This window comes from Camelus bactrianus, chromosome 18 (genome assembly GCF_048773025.1).
Source record: "Camelus bactrianus isolate YW-2024 breed Bactrian camel chromosome 18, ASM4877302v1, whole genome shotgun sequence".
NCBI lineage: Eukaryota > Metazoa > Chordata > Mammalia > Artiodactyla > Camelidae > Camelus > Camelus bactrianus.
Window position 1 is genome coordinate 41,266,442 of NC_133556.1, and position 16,108 is coordinate 41,282,549.

The window sequence follows — 16,108 nt, forward strand, 5'->3', positions numbered from 1 at the left end:
ATATGACTGTGTGTTTTAATCTGTCTGTCAGTGTTTTTATAGTTTTTCAGCAATGTTGTAACATTAGAATTCTAAGAAATTCACTCCCGATACTACTGCAGTTTGTACTGTGTATCCTGTCTTATGTATGGGATTCCACTGTCCCCTAAGTGAGGAATTTCCTCTCCTATTGAGTTAGAAGCAGATTTAAAGGACCTGTGATTTCTAGGCCTTTGCTCTCCATGTGTTTGCACTTGGGTGTCAATCACAATTTTCCCTTTCTTGAGTTTTCATTGTTCAATTAGAATTTTTGAAAATAACTATTAATATGTTTCACTAGTCTCCCTAGAAACTTGATGTTTTTGTGCTTTTCAGTTCTCAATTTATGAAAATTGTAAATGCACACTTGTTTTTAAGTAGTCCTTTTTCACTAGATATTTGTTTACCTCTTTATAGTTAAAATAAATTTTTTCCTAATGAATGAATCACTGTGCATGTTTTACAAGATACCTTACTTTTTATTTTTCTTATTCTAACAGGTATATTCATTGTACAGAATTTTGAAAATAAGGATAAACCCAGTAATAACTTAAAAATGGCCTCTAATCTCACCTGGAGATACAATTGTAAGGTTTGAAATTGAGAATTACAAGTCCTCTCATGTTTTTCTTCTTTTTCAAGTACGTTTTGGTTACTGAGTCCCTTGAATTCCCATATGAATAGTAGCAGCAGCTAGTCAATTACTGCAGAGGAGCCCGCTGGGATTGTGATCGAGACCACGTTGAGTATACAGATCGCTCTGGGGAGCACTGCCATCCCAAGAGCGCTGTCATCTGATCCAGGAATGTGCGTGGTGTGTCTGTCCAGGTATTTAGGTCTTCTTTAATTTTTTTCAACAATGTGTAGAGTTTACATAGTATTATTTTACCTTATTTTTTTTGCCTTTATACTGAGTACAATTGTGCAAGGTACTAGGATCAGAATTGTATTATAGCCCCGCCACTTGCTGCCACCATGGACTCTGCATTCTTGCTTTGCCCTGTGTAAAATCTTGCAGAAAATAGGACCTAAGTAACTCTCTCTTGAATGAATGATTATATGATTGCTGGATGATGCTGGAGAGTCCTTGTGATGATGTCTTTTTCCCAGACTTTCCCCTTTTCTTAACTATGCCTTTTCTCTTCCTTTCCTCCAGCCTGGGTTTCAGCCTGCCTGTGGCATTGATTTTCCCTGAGTGTGGACTCTTCCTTTCACTAGTTCACAATAATGTTTCATGCGGGCTATGAAAACTTGCTAGATGTCAAGAAATAGCAAATTCACTGCATGCTAGTATTTTTAGTCTGTGGTATTATATTATCCATTGAAATTAAATCAGGCTGACCCCCTGAGCCCTCCCCTGAGCTCTTTTCTCCTTCCTATGGGTGATACTTCTCTGGTTGCTGTCTGTGCCCTTCCCCCAGACTTGGTTTTGGAGTTGAGTAAGTCACCATCAGTGGAGCTCTCTCTTTAAAGATGAAGAGAACATTTGCTCCTTCTCCCTGGTTGGGGACTGGATGAGATGAGGTAACAGATAAAGAATGGAGCCCCATCTCATTCTGACCCCCGCTCTTTCCGTTCCTTTCTCCAGGGAAAAAGAGTACAATTCAAAAATATAAAGATTGTGAGCTAATGAGATAGACAAGACAACCGAACATTTGTTAAATATCCTTTCATGCCGGAAACAAATGTATTATACACACAAAAAGCACACAAATCACGGTAGTACTGCGGTTACAAACGTGGGTCCTAGTTCGAGTCCTGCTCTGGAGTGACAATTCCTGTGAGATGGAGAACTGGTAGGTCGGCTTAGCCTCTCCCGGACTTGTTTTCTGTCCTGCAGAGATGGGGCTCGCTAGGCGTCCCTCTCCCGTAGAGGTGCTGTGGGGTGTAAATGGCGCGCGTGGGCAGCCCGAGCACAGCTGCTCATTCCTCGTAAGGGCAGGATAGCATCGCTTTTGCGGTGACAAGTTTATGACCGTCCCGTGTAGACTCTTAGTGCTCCGAAGGGATGCCTTGTGGTTTGGAGATGGGATTCTCACTTCTGTAAATACCCAAGGATTGTGTTATTAGGCCGTGCTGATTTGAGTCTATTCTTTAGAAAGTACATATTGTAGATATATTTTTCAAGCATGCATGCTTTTTTCTTTTATTATTTACAGTTCTACCCTCTCATCTCTTGGTGTGACTTTTCATGGAATCCAGGAAACAGCCCTAACCCACCTGCCTCTTCACACTTCTCCGTGGTGGTTTTCTTCCCTGACTAGAAAGGGTTCTGCATAGGAAATTTTCTTTGTTCCCCTTTTCTTGGAGTCACTCTGTCTCCCCAACTCTCACCTGTCCATCTGTCCATTTCTCTACCCACTGATTCTTCTGACTTGTTCCAAAAGCATTTCAGGCAGCTTACAGAAGAACAGATACCAAATAAACAGGTGAGGAAATGGGGCCAAGTTCAGACAGTGAGGCTAGGAGGCGAGCCTGTGTGAGAGTTGCAGGCGTGAGACACACGCCTCAGCCCTGTGACTTATAAGATCGACAGCAACAGTGTGCCTGAGGCTCCCAGCAGACACAGGGAAACAGGGTTTGTGGGAGATGCTCACTGGCTGCGAAATAAATAAGTGGCTTAGGAGATGCCCAGCCTTTCCAGCTACTAAGGCTTAGGAGAATATTTTGAGTTTCTTCCAAAATCAGAGTATTGCATCTTTTCTTTTTTCAGAGATCTATGTATAGTTTGTTACATTCTATACCTGGAAATTTCTCCAAAACTGCTTCCCACGTGAGTCCCATGGCTCGGGAATGGGGTGGTTCTGCTCATTGACGGGGGTTGGCCAGAAACAGAAAATGACAGCCTCAAAGGAGCCTGGGATTTCTCAGTTATGTTTTGTCAGTGCTGTAGATTTCAGAAAACGCTTTCACCGTTTCTCTCCATCTGAGGTGGCAGCGTGCTCTCTTAGCAGCATCAGGAGCTCAGAGCCACGGGATGGTGGGGGCTGACTGCACTGCTATCAAGACAGCTGTGCCAGTCACTGCAGGCGTGGTGATTTTACATAGTGCATTTCATGTTCTTTAAAAGGTTTCAACAGGTAGTTAATTAACTGAGTTAATTAACTTTTAAGAAATATGATGCTTTGTTGAAAAGACAGTTATAGGCAGAATATAAGTTATGAACACTTTAAAAACGGTTTCATTACTGAAATTTTAGTAGGGAAGATTCAGTTTATCTTATTTACACCTCTCTTCAAAAGTAACAAAGAAACAAGACAGAAAAAGCAGAGGATGATTTCTGTTCTTCCCCTCGGCTTGCAGGTGCCCTCACCTCCAGTGGCATCCATCCAGACACCAGCACTGACACTGGCCGTGCTCAGAACTGCCTCAGCCCTGAAGACACAACTGACAAATAGAAGGGGGCCACGCCCTGTGACAGCAGGTGCTCTCACTTTGTGGGTCCTTATGTAACTGCACGGTGTTATTCAGGATCGCCCGTTCTACACTGTGTGACGCTGCTGCCGTGTCTCCTAGTTATTTCTGTAAGTACTCGTGTATTTTTTTCAATGTGTGGTACTAGACATCTAAAAATGCTTTTTTCAGATGAAAAATAATGTGTATTTAATATAATAAGTCTGAAAAAAGGGACAAAAGCGTCTATCCTGGTCCCACTACTGAGAGATAATAATTAAGACTTTAACATCTATTTTCTGTTCTTTTCATCAGTGTGTATTACGTCTGTCATAAAAACCAGCGAGCACTCTGTGCCTGTTTACTGTGTGGAGACCTCCATTTTCCATTCGGCTTATTACACGTTTTTCTACAGTATTCTCTCTCCCCTGGCATGATTTTTAATGACCAGTATAGCATTCTGTCTTGTGGAGGCATCGTCCATTTTACTTCGGACTTAAATAGCCTTTTAAATTCCAAGTATATTTAACTGAAATACTGAAAAGAGAACTGTGGTGGTACCGAAAGGCCCCTACATCCCTTCCCCTTTTTTTCCTGAGAGTAAAAACTGCTGACAATGTGGTGTATATATTTCATGACCTTTATGCCTGTCATATATATATACACATACATACACACATGTATATGAGAAATCTATGTATATGTGTGTGTATATATGCTTTATTGAAAAATAAGGCCATACTATATGTTTTGTGCAGCTCGGTTTATTCACTGAGGTGTATATCATAGACGTCCTCCCACTCCAGACTCACCCGGTCCTTTCAGATAGAGTAGAGGGGTCTCCTGATGTGCAGTAGATTTGGTCTCTTGTGTAAGGACACCTTTGGTGGGAGAGTACTGTGGACAAGTCCTTGGACCACGCAAAAACGCCTGCCCCTTAATGCCCACAGCTCGCCTTGATTTACCGCATCATTGTCTTGATGGTGGATACTTAAGTTTTCTCCATTTTCCACTGTCAGAAAGGGTGTTTGACTGGCGTCCTTCTTGTACAAACATTCCTGTGACCTTGAATGAGTATTCCTTAAGTTAAGGTTTCTGGAAATTCAATCCCTGTATGTGACAATTACATACATCACAGGTTCCTTTCAAGTGACTCTAGAAATTCCTTCTCCTGTGGATAATGAAAAGATGTAGAATAACTTATGTAACCAATTCTCTATCGCTGGATATGATTTCACTTCAGCTTTTCTTCCCACCATTGTAAACAGTGCTGTGTAAATGCTCTGATGAGTACATCTTTTTGAACTGATTTTTTTTCTAAAAGAAACGATTCCTAAAATTGGGTTCAGTCTGTGTGTACACACATTTTTCAGAGTTTACATATACATTGACACGTCATCCTCCAAAAAGATCGCTCAGTTTGTTCTCTCAAAGATGGACACTACCTAGAATATTTTTTAAAAACATTTGCCAATATGATGAGCAAAATTGCTTTTTCATTGTTTTAGTTTGCACTTGATGACCAGTGAGGTATTGAGCATTTTTCACTCATTAGCCATCTGACTTTTAAGAGGTGAATGATCCCTTTTGTCCTTTGCACACATTTAAGTGAGGGAGCTTCTTGTTGCTTTGTGACAGCTCTTTGTATGTTATGAACATTAACCCCTTGTCTTCATTAACATGTATCACAGAGCTTTTTCTTGACATTTCTTGCCTTTCATTTTGTTCAGTAGGTTTATTTTTGTTGTGGCCGAAAATAATCTTAAGACAGTAAATGTCTTCTTTTTGGGTTTTATCCTTGATAGTATTCTTAGAAATACTTTCTTATAATGGTATATATCTCCTCTGTAGGATTTTTTAATCTCTATGATGGAGATGATAATACTACTTGTTATAGTGAGGAGAAGTTGAATTACTATAAGCAAAGTGTTGTATTTGCTGTTATTAGTACTTTCTAATATTTACATCACTATCTGTAATTTTTCTTGTGGTCATTATGACTGGAATAGAATTTGATTTTTCCAGGTGATTCTCTGATTGTCCCAAGACAATTATTGAATTCATACTTTGCACTTTGATTTGAAATCCCACCTGTACAAAATATTTATGTACACTAGAGTCTCTTTTTGAGCTCATGGTTTATTTCTGTCAGTCTTACTTTCTTACTCCAGTGCTATATCTTACATATTGTAAAAATTTATTTAATATCTGACAGTGTGATTTTTTAATTCTTTTTTCCATCCCCAATTTTCTTGTCTAGTATTATGACTTTATTATTCCTGAAGAGTTCCAAAATATTTTGTTCAAGTTAAAAAAAAACAGATAAGAGCTGTCATGGGATTTTTTAGTAAGTTTTGAATTATCTTTAGGAGAACGTTCATCTTTACAAAACTGCTTTCCTCCATACAATATGTTGATGTCTCTGCATTCACACTTCTTACTTTACCCCTCAGTACAGTCCTGTGTTTCTCCATGTACAACATGGGCATTGTTTTTGAGTTTATTCCAGATTATTGTTGATGTTTTTGTTAATTTTGTAAGTGAGAATTTTTGCTATTATATTTTTTAACTGTTAAAACTGACACCTAGGAAGGCAGATTCAATTTGTAAATACTCACTTTGTAACTTGTCATTTAAAATTGTAAGTATTAAGTACTTGTTACAGAATAGTTTCTTTTCTGTTTTTAAAAATTTGTTTCCAAGATTCTCAAAATGGTCATAGCTAAGTAGTATAGGTGGGGAGACAGATGGAGAGAGGTAGTGTGGCTCATGTACAAACTGTGAGCACTTTCATGGCTGCCTTTATGCTGGAAAAGCCACTGAAGAGCCCAGGTAAGACCAGGGGTGGCTTTGTACGCACTTGAAAGCCAGCTTTCCTGCCTGTATGGAGAAGCCTGGTGAGTGAGGCAGGTATATGATCAAGGTCGAATGGAGGTTATTGGCTGCACAGAGCACTGTGTCTGTGAGAACAGGTTACCATCGCCATGGGAAATGCTTCGTGCCAGGAACAATGCAGGGAGCTGGGAAGCCTGTCTGTTAAGGATTTTCCAGCCCTGGGAGTGGGAAGATGAGACTCTGCATTCAGATCTGAGTTTGAATTCATCCTCTTTAGTTTACTGGTCCTCTGACTTTTCTCAAGTTATACATCCTCTTTGAACTCCTGTTTTCTTGTCTCTCAAAACAGGAGAATTACGGCCTGCTGCTAGAGTGTTTGATCAGGGTAAATAATTTGTGTCTATAAGATGCCATGTACAGTCACAATCTCAGTGAGAAATGGGCTGTCGCCTCTTCTTCTGCATCTCAGTGCTTGACGAGACATGGGGGAAAGCCAGTCCCTAATTTGTGTGTGATGCAAGTAGGAACAAAATTAAAGTCTTGCCTTTCCCTAGTAGTATTCTTACTCCTTTGCTTCATTTACTTCTTTCCTCCTTTCCTTTCCCCTTTCCCCTCCTCCATCAAAAGATCCTGGGACTCTCTCAGAACACTAGATTCAAGTTACTTTAAAGGTTGGCTCATCCTCATGAAATGACAGTAACATAAAAAAAATCTGTACACATCCCAGAATGCATTGTATTTGATTTACACACACACACGCGTGCACACAAACACACACACAATCAGGCTACCTCCCACTTGCAGAGGGAGAAGGAACACTTTTTCTGAGTTTTCATTCACTGAGCGTGAAAACAAAGTCTCTTACGGCAGACTTTCACCAGCCTTCGTGCATGGTGTTTTTAATTGGATTTCTGCTTTTTGTCCATAGATATAGTATCCTAATAGAAGAGAGAAAGTGAAGACATAGACATTCTGCTGAGATATTGGTGTCAACATATTTGAGTTGGAAAGGGCTTAAGACAGCATAGAGTCATAACTTTTTATGGGTGAGAATCCATGTTGGTGTAACTTGGACAAGAACCTGGGTCTTCTGCCATCTTGTCCATGTGGGTGAAAAGGCAACTGGGTGGGGGATGGCAGGGATCCTTCTTGCTTGAGTTCCATGGTCTTGCTAGTTTTCATTGCTCAGCTGCCTTTAGTTTATGTCCATGAGGCCTCTCATGGGAAGGTCACTCTGTCCTGATTGATTGTTTCTTATCAGCAAAAAGCTCTGGACCCACTCATATTTCCCAGAGTTTTCTGCTGACCTGCTGACACTTTATATAAATGAGACCTAAGAAACTACTGAATATAAAATCCTTATTGTTATCGTTTGCCCTCGAGTTCCATAGGAATGGGGTGCTGTCTCAGGCTGTCTAAAGCTAGATCTGAAGAAAGATAGGGTGATAGGCTGTGCTGCTGGACCTCCACAGTTGAAGGGGATTTCCACCTTAGTTTTTAGAATCAGGCAGATGAGTTCAAATATTGCCTTTACCAGTAATTATCTTTGTGACTTGGGGGAGAAACTGTACTTTTTTGTGTCCAATTTTCTTTGTTTGTAAATAAGTTCAGTATTTATTTTAAGGTTTCTGTTTTAGAATTGAATGAGCTAATTCCCTCATTTATACCTAAAATAGTGATCGTGTGGTTCTATGCTGGTGCCTTGGAGGTTGATTACTATGGGACTCGGCAGTGAGAATGGAGGTGGTGGACCCCTGGATAATAGAGCTTATATTCCAGGATATGCTTGTAAAAGACTGGATGTGCTGTGGATTTTTAGTAAATATCCACTCCTTTCCTACTCTGCTTTGATTGTGTATATATCTTTATACTAATATATGAACAATTTTTATTGCAATTTAAATATCTTTGTAGTATTTACAATATGTAGCTATAAAAAATACGTGAAATAAAATGATTTGACTTTTATTTTCTTTTCAATAAGCAAAACAAAATAAAATAGAAAAGAACAAAGTTTTGAAGGAGTAGAAATAATTTTATTTCCATGGAATCAATTCCGTATAATAGGTTTTTTGGTCGTGTTGTTAAACAGCATATAAAATTGATTGGCTGTGACATACTGGAAATGAGGAAACAGTGGAGACATACTACCTCTAATGCAGTCATTTATTTACCAAGTCCAAACTCGTTCTGCTTGCTGCATGACAGGCCAATAAATCGGGAGATGAGCTTTTGGAGTAAGGAGTAGTGACTTTATTTGAAAAGCTGGCAGACTCAGAAGATGGCATACAGATATCCAGGAGAACTCTCTTCCCCAAGTCAGAATTCAGTCTCCTTTTATACTAAAAAGTGGTGGGGGTGTGGTTGGTTGTTGCAAACTTCTTGCTGTACGAATTGATTTCCTTGGAATCCTTTGTTCATGCAGCTGTCCATGTGGGTCAAATCATGGCGCCCCTGTAAAACCTCAAAAAAAACAAAGTTTATTCTTTATTTTGCAACTTGCCATCTCTACATAAGTGTAGAAGAGCTAACATCCTTAAAGATCAGAGCCCGCAGAATAGGCCCTCCTGGATATTTCAGGCTAAAGGCAACTTTCTTTTACAAAAGGTGCAGAGATAACAAGTCTTAGCCTAGAAAACAGGGTACAGGTTTAAAGCCAAACGAACACATCTAACATGGAGTCAAATTTGTTCTTTTCTATTACAATTTCTTTTTCCACCTCATAGATAATTTTAGTAAGAAACATGAGCAATTTTTTTACTTTTGCTTCTTAATAACGGATTAGTGGCCCAACTACAGTTTTGTGAACAGGGATGCTGTGCGGGCATAGGGGTCACAGCAAACACTTGTTGGGGGTGGTCGACCCTGCAACATGTCTGATGCCCTGTGAGTGTTGGTGAGGGTCCCCCTAACCAGGGGCTCTCTTCAGGAACCACCATGTGGGCATTGACTTCTGGAGACTTCTTTTTCAGCTGTAGGAAATTTTTTTAGATGCTGTGATGAAAAAATCACTCCAGCTGGGGATAATCAGGGAATAAAGGAAGGGGAAAAGGGCTTGGAGTAGTGTAGAAGAGAAGGACAGAAGATCAGGGAGCCTGGGGGCTTGGGGGCAGGGCCTCGGGAGAGAGAGTAGCAGAGGTGGTGAGGGGCCCGGCTCCAGAACCAGCTCCTGCACCTTTTCCTGCACCCAAGCCTCACAGCTTTTAATTGGGCCCAAGACTCTTTCCTGTCTGGATGTCACCCTGGGCAGAACGTTGAGAATCGAAGGTAAGGGGTGGGCAGCACTCACCTAGGGGTTCACTGAGGACTTTGGTCAAGTCCACAGTGCCTTTTCTAGTCATGTGTCTTCACCTGTTCTTTATCTCAGGATCTGAGAAGCAGGAGCAGGGAAATCAGGGAGAGATCCAGGAAGACATCTGACTCTGTTAAGAGACGACAGTCACAGCGACACGGGGAGCGAGGACACTTGCAGCAAAGTAAAATGACTTCACAACTATTGCATCAGAGCTGCAGGTGTGAGAGAGCCTAAGCCTGTCTCAGAGTGCAGGGGACAAGAGGAAAGGAATGGTAAAATTAACACTGACAATTGAAATTTTGTTAAATAGCCTGCTAATATTAATTGTATCAAATGAATGTATGCAGGTGTATTTCTATGATCATTTATAGGTACACACAACCCCACCAGCCCCTCTTTCTCCCATCGGGGATGGGCTTTCTCAAGCACAGTGCCCCTCCTGGTTGAGTGGGCCACGCTGCGGGTCCTCGCCTGGGGCCAGGCTGCTACAGGGCACTGAGTCCCCGAGGCACGGCCTGGGAGACATGACAGGAACATCTCTGCTCATAACTGAGAGCCTCTGTTTCCCCCTGCAGTGTAAAAATGCCGGTGACTCAGTTAGAAGCATGCATCCAACCCGTCCTTCCGTGTCATCACCATGTAGAATCGGTGCCTGAATCTTCTGAATTTCTCCAGAATGTGGTTTAAAATCACCTTCGACAATTGAGTGTGTGTCCTCTTACAAGTGGAGGAATTGCTGCCGTTTCCCTGGAACTTACTCACCACTAGTCCATCTGATTTTTCTGTGCTAGGATTCAGTATGGCCTGCTAAAAATTCTGCAGTCAGATCTTGAAACACTGATGAAGAGGATTATTTATTTTATTTCTTTATATGATAGTGTTTTACTTTCAAAATTCAGAGTTTTCGGTTCTTTCAAAAATTTTTTGGGGGGTTGGAGAATCAACGTTTCTCTTACCATCTTTGTGACCTGTTGCTATATGCCTCTCACCTGTCTTCTGTCACTTGTGAGGCAGTTCCATTTGTGACCCTGTCAGGTTTGTTCATGTTATAAAATATAAAGTCTGTAAAATACAGTCCCTTTTACTCCGAAGACATTCCACAAGTACTACTTAAATCTGGGTGTGGTTTTTAGAAGACAGAATCATTAGAACATGTACTTGCAGGTTGCTAGTGCAAAATCCCCAAATCAATAGTCTAGCTCAACATCTAAAATCTTTCTAATCTACCTTGGATTTGTATGGATAAGTGAAGCAGTTTGCTAAGAAATCAAGACCAGGTTTAGAATACAGGCTGGTGTAGCTCAGCAGGTCCTCCCATGCTGATGCTCTGCCAGAGGGTGGGGCCAAGGGGAGAGGGCGTGTCCTGCCCTCCCTGAGCTGACAGTTTGATGGCAAAGACCTTCACCAGGTGAAGAACTGGGAGTTTCTTCTAAGAAGAGTGGGTTTGAAAAGAGTCCTAAAAGCGCAGGAGTGACACAATCCCATTTGTCTCAAGTAGGGGAGAGCGGCTGTAGGGCCACTTGGGAGACTCGTGAGTCCAGGAGTGCAGTGTTGGTGGCTTCCACTTGAGCGGTGGGACGGTTAGTGTGTTAAAGCGAACAGATTGAAGACATGTTTCGATGGTAAAAAGGAAAGGATGAATGCTGTCTGTGAAGTTAGAATGGAGTAAGGCCCAGGTTTCTGGGTGGATTAATGAGGTAAATGATAGTCCTGCTGTGCTGTGATGAGGGAAACCTGCAGAGGGAATTCTGGGGAAAATCTGATGAGTTCAGCTGTGGGTAAATGAAAGGCTGTTAGATGTGTGGACTGGGAGCTCTGGTGAGATCCAGTAGTGAGTAGGGGGAGGGGAGAGAGTCTTTCAAATCATTTTGTCTTGTGAACATACAAATAAGGATGAGCAATGACACACTTAACACCTCTATATTCTGGATTTAAAACCCAGTAACATTTTGCATTATTGACTGCAGAGGTTCTTAATTTTTTTAAGAGAAATAAAATAAATAGAAACAAAATAGTGGAGTTAATCAACATCTTAGATTTGATGTGTGTCCTTGTGTATATTTTGATACCTCATCTGTTTATAACTATAATCTACAAAAAGTTAACTTGCTTAGCATAAGAGTTAAACAGAGGGACGTGACACATACTGTTAGGGGTTGAAGCTGATCACCTTGGGCAAATTATGTCGCCTCTCTGTGCCTTAGTTGCATCTTCTGTGACTGCCCCTGGGCCCCTCATCACAGCTGATTTCCTAGACTTGATGTTGGGAGGGAGGCTGCTGAAGGGAGTAAGATGTGGCAACTGCTAGGGATACTGAAGAGTGAGACAAAAGCAGATTAAAGCCTATAAACTTAGTACAAATACCCTCAAAAGGGAAAGAAACCCGCAGTGTTTTGAGCCACTTAGCGTAAGGAAAACAAAATCACGTGGACCCAATTCTCTTGAATATTTGAGTATTGTGGGTGGGAGGGTGTCATCAAAAAATTGTCGAGAAAAGGCCTTTTGGTTTCCCTTGACGTTTCCAGTAAGGGTGGGTAGCATAAGCAAAACCCCCCCGGTTCACAGTGAAAGGTGCCTTTTTGTGCAAAACTGACCAAATGTTGGAAACCAGTCTTCAGCGGTGCTGGTAAATGAAGAGACTTCTGGATTGGGTGGGGCACTTGCTGTGACTTCCAGGTGACCTGCTGGCTGGGGACTGTTAGGCGGGCAGTAGGTTTGCAGGGAGACCCGGGCATAATCCCTTGCTCTGAGGATTCTGGTCTGACTGGCAAACCTGGGCACACGCAGTCCTAATGGGGCAGCTCGTGATGTGGCCTGGGACACCTGCTGTGCTGAGGGCGAGAAGAGGGTTTCCCTGAGGGGGTGTCCCTGCGGAGAGTGGAAACGTCCTCCTGCAGGGGAGGAAGAGACTCTGAGCAGGGTGCTGGATGCACAGGCAAGACCACCCTGAGCACGGAGGGTTTGGGAAGCCGGAAGTCATACAGTGGCCCGAGCAGCCTTGTTCCTGAGAGACTGGAGGTAAAAGATGCTGAAATGGCAGGCTAGGTTCAGACCCTGTGGTGGGTTATGAGTGACAGGAAAGGACTGGTCAGGCAGGCATGAGAGAACCCTGTGGGCATCCCAGCTGGGGCGTCACGCCGGAGGGAGGAGCAGAGTTATAGACTTTGCCACTTATTAGCTGTGTGACTTTGAGCAAGATCACCCCAGTTCTCTATATATATATCTTCATCTGTAAAGTGACACAGTGACAAGCTAGTGTCATCAGAAGGCTTAGTTTAGCTCTGATCCTCTGTGTCCAGTCCTGTCAGTGCTGCCCTGTGAGGTTCCGCAGCAGCTGCTCTTACCCTGAGATAGGAGGGCGTAGAGGGACATTGTAGCACCCAAGTGCAGGATGGGTTTGCTTTAAAAGCAGACATGTTGCCGGCTGCAGCTGCAGACCTGCAAGCAGCTTGGTTGATGGTCGTGGAGAGAACTTTGGAGGCCTTAGCATCGTCTTAAAACTTGTATTCACTTAGGGACCGGATTTGCCTTTGCAGATTAATGTTGAAGATTTGGGCTTCTGGCAAATCTGTTTTCAGAGATGGGTATATACGTAACATATCTTATAAAATAAAATGATTTTCTTAACGTGTGGGACTTTGCAGTTGTTGGGAACAGCTCTGTTGCCCTGGTCTCCACGGAGGACACTAGGGGTCAGCAGAGCGTGCGGGAGGGCAGGCAACCCATAGTGCTTTTGCAGGCTGTTCTCCCCAGTAGGGCAGTCTGCTGAGTTGACTCTTCTCTGAGTTTGGTTACCAGATGAGCAGACAGCAAAATAATGAGTTCTGGTGGGACTGTATAATGACAGGAAGAAAGAGGAACCAGTAGTTTTTCAGGACTAGAACACGCTTTTGGTTCCTGATCCAGTGTATTCCATTACAGAAGTGATGAGTTGTGTCTATTCTGGGACTTGATTGAAATAAACGTTCAGCCTAAAATTAAGAGTTGTGTTTCATTTGGCGGAGGACTCAAGCCGGGAGACAGCCTCTCAGATCACTCTGAGGAACTGCTCCCAAGAGGTATGGGAAGAGCTAGGATATACAGGAGCTTTACAACAAAGACCAGGTAGTTGGAACAATAAAAGATTGCTTGTTATCTAAAGAAAGCCAGGTACCTCAAGTTCAAGTATTTAGTGGTTTTCTATGTATGGGAGGTAGCAAACACTTGGACTCACTGAATTCATACTTTAACAAGCACCTAGCTATCTAGGGCAAGTATCCTGTCCTTTCTTATTCTGAGTCTGCTCAGAGGGCACCAATATGAGTGGCTGAGAGGCTGGGCTGCAGGCCTGTACTCGCTGGGGTGTGGCAGTGGCTGCTGATGGCTTGGCTTCAGGATTCTTTGTTTACTGACATGGTTGCAGTATTTTCTTTCACATTGTAGTACTTTCATTCACAGTGCTCCCCCTTGGTCCTAAATTCGACCAATATTTTGAGAGACGTTTCATGACCAATTTTGTCCCACGGTGCTAGGATGGCTCATTCCTACTTCAGGTGAAGTATCTTCTGAGCTGCCATTCAAGGTGTTAGTTTTTTATCAGACCCTGTTGATACTAAAAGTTCTCTGGATCACCTGTCTTACTAGTCTATTATGATCCAGGAATTGTTTACCTTTCGTTGCTCATTACCATAAATAGAATCACACTATTACAATTATTTTACACAGAGTTATAAATTTTATCTATTCCTTCAAGATGTTTAGCCATCATCAATTTTGTAGGCCTAGTTACACATTGGGAAATGTAACAGACAACAATTTTATTATATAGACAGAATATAAGTAATTCAGCTAGTAACGTTTATAAAGTCATGAGTAAGAATTTAATAGTCGAGAAGTTATATTTTTGGGTTAAAATTTTCCTTGTTTTCCTGATTGAGTTTGAGTGATCTTATCAGAAATTTCATATTTATGGTCAGGGTCAGAGCAGGTATTAATTGGCCAGGTGAGGTCTCCCACCTTGTAAGATCAATAGTGGCCTAAAAAGAACTATAATTTCTTTTTAGAATAACGTTTCTGAGGGCTATCTAGTTAGAGCCTTGGAGTAGGGAAACCCACCAAGGTAACACAGAAGTACTAGACATAGGTAATTTACCATAAACTTAGCAGCTGGTGTAGTTCATAATCAAAGGTAGGAGAAATTATCAAAGTAATTGGCATACAGGCCTGGTTCTGTGTCTTGGGTCTGCAGTCTTCTTCAGATGTTGACTTCTTCTCATCCTGACCTGGTAGATTCTTCTCCATTTGGGCATTGTTTTAAGGTGAGCAGTGCTCTATAGGCCAGTGCACTGCAGGGGCTGTTTCTGATAGGAAATGAATCTGAAAGTCCGTTTCTTCAGCTTTGGTGTGTATGGTCTTGTTAAGAGTACCTGATAAAGGGTCCTTCCATTCAGGTTGGAGACAGTTCTTTAAGTCATGCCTGTTCCAGTATGTATAATCCCCTGGCTTCTGGTCATGGGGCATTGGATCTTTACCAAGGATAGATTACTGAGCCTCAGAAACAAACCTAGAGTGTTCTTTTCATAATTCAATTAAACTTTACAGCAATGTGACATAACAGCAAGGAATGATCTGGGAAATGTCTAAGTAACTATAGACCTCAATCAACAAAACTAGAAATTAATATCCACTAAAATATAATCTTTTTTCTCTCTAAAGTTACCCTCAGTTTTCTCAAATATAGTCAAATCAAGATTAATTTATTTACAAGCTAAGTCTGATTATTTGATTATATAGGCTTTTTTTTAAATTGGCTGTGTTGGAACTTTTAATCAGGACTCTCAGGGTAGAATGTTAATAAGGTTTTCTTAGGCCCAGAATGCCTCATCAAGGGCTTGTCATGGATTTCTGCCTTACAGATTTAGGTAAATTCTTTTCTCTTTAAAATCCTTAAAATACTTTGAGATTGCTATATCTGTTAGGAGATGATCTTCCTCATTTGTCTGATAGAGCCACTGGGGACCTTAGAGTTTTTAGTCTCTTAAGGGATCAGATAGAGATAAAAGATAACTGTTCCAAGTCTGCGTACATAAGTATAATTTATCAAATTTCTGTGAAACATAACTAGCTTAAGGAGAAGAGTTTCTTTATGTCTGGGAAACAGGTTAAAAGCCAGTAGTATTTCAGACAAAATCAAAAATTATAACCATATTCACCAGTTTACTCAGTCCCATGTAACTAATTCTTTTACTCAGAGTTTCCATTAGACCTTTAAAATTACTTACCCAGTTTAGTTCAGTGCTATAATTTGAAATTCATTTGAAATCAATAAATCTCCTTGAAGAGAAAGCAATTTGCAAAATCATCAGAAGGAAACAATTAACTGTATATAAATGACAAGTGATTTAAAAGCATGGTTAAACAACGTTACACTATAATCGATAAAGAAAGCTGGTCACTATAACTAGAATTATGACTGGTAACATTTCAGATATACCAGAATTTTAGGGAATCCATATAATTTATAGAATATCTATATTAATAATATTTTCTCATACAATATAACCTAGGAAGATCTATTATTCATTTGAC

The 16,108-nt window shown here is 41.3% G+C and overlaps 1 long non-coding RNA gene across 1 annotated transcript in view; it reads left to right on the forward strand.

Annotated features, from left to right (window-relative positions):
- Positions 1-616: 616 nt before the first annotated feature.
- LOC141573950 (uncharacterized) overlaps positions 617-16,108 on the forward strand; it is a 36,821-nt gene continuing 21,329 nt past the window's right edge. The window contains exons 1-2 of the long non-coding RNA XR_012500458.1: positions 617-846; positions 3,322-3,542. This is a non-coding gene — a long non-coding RNA (uncharacterized LOC141573950). The remainder of the gene's footprint in view (positions 847-3,321; positions 3,543-16,108) is intronic.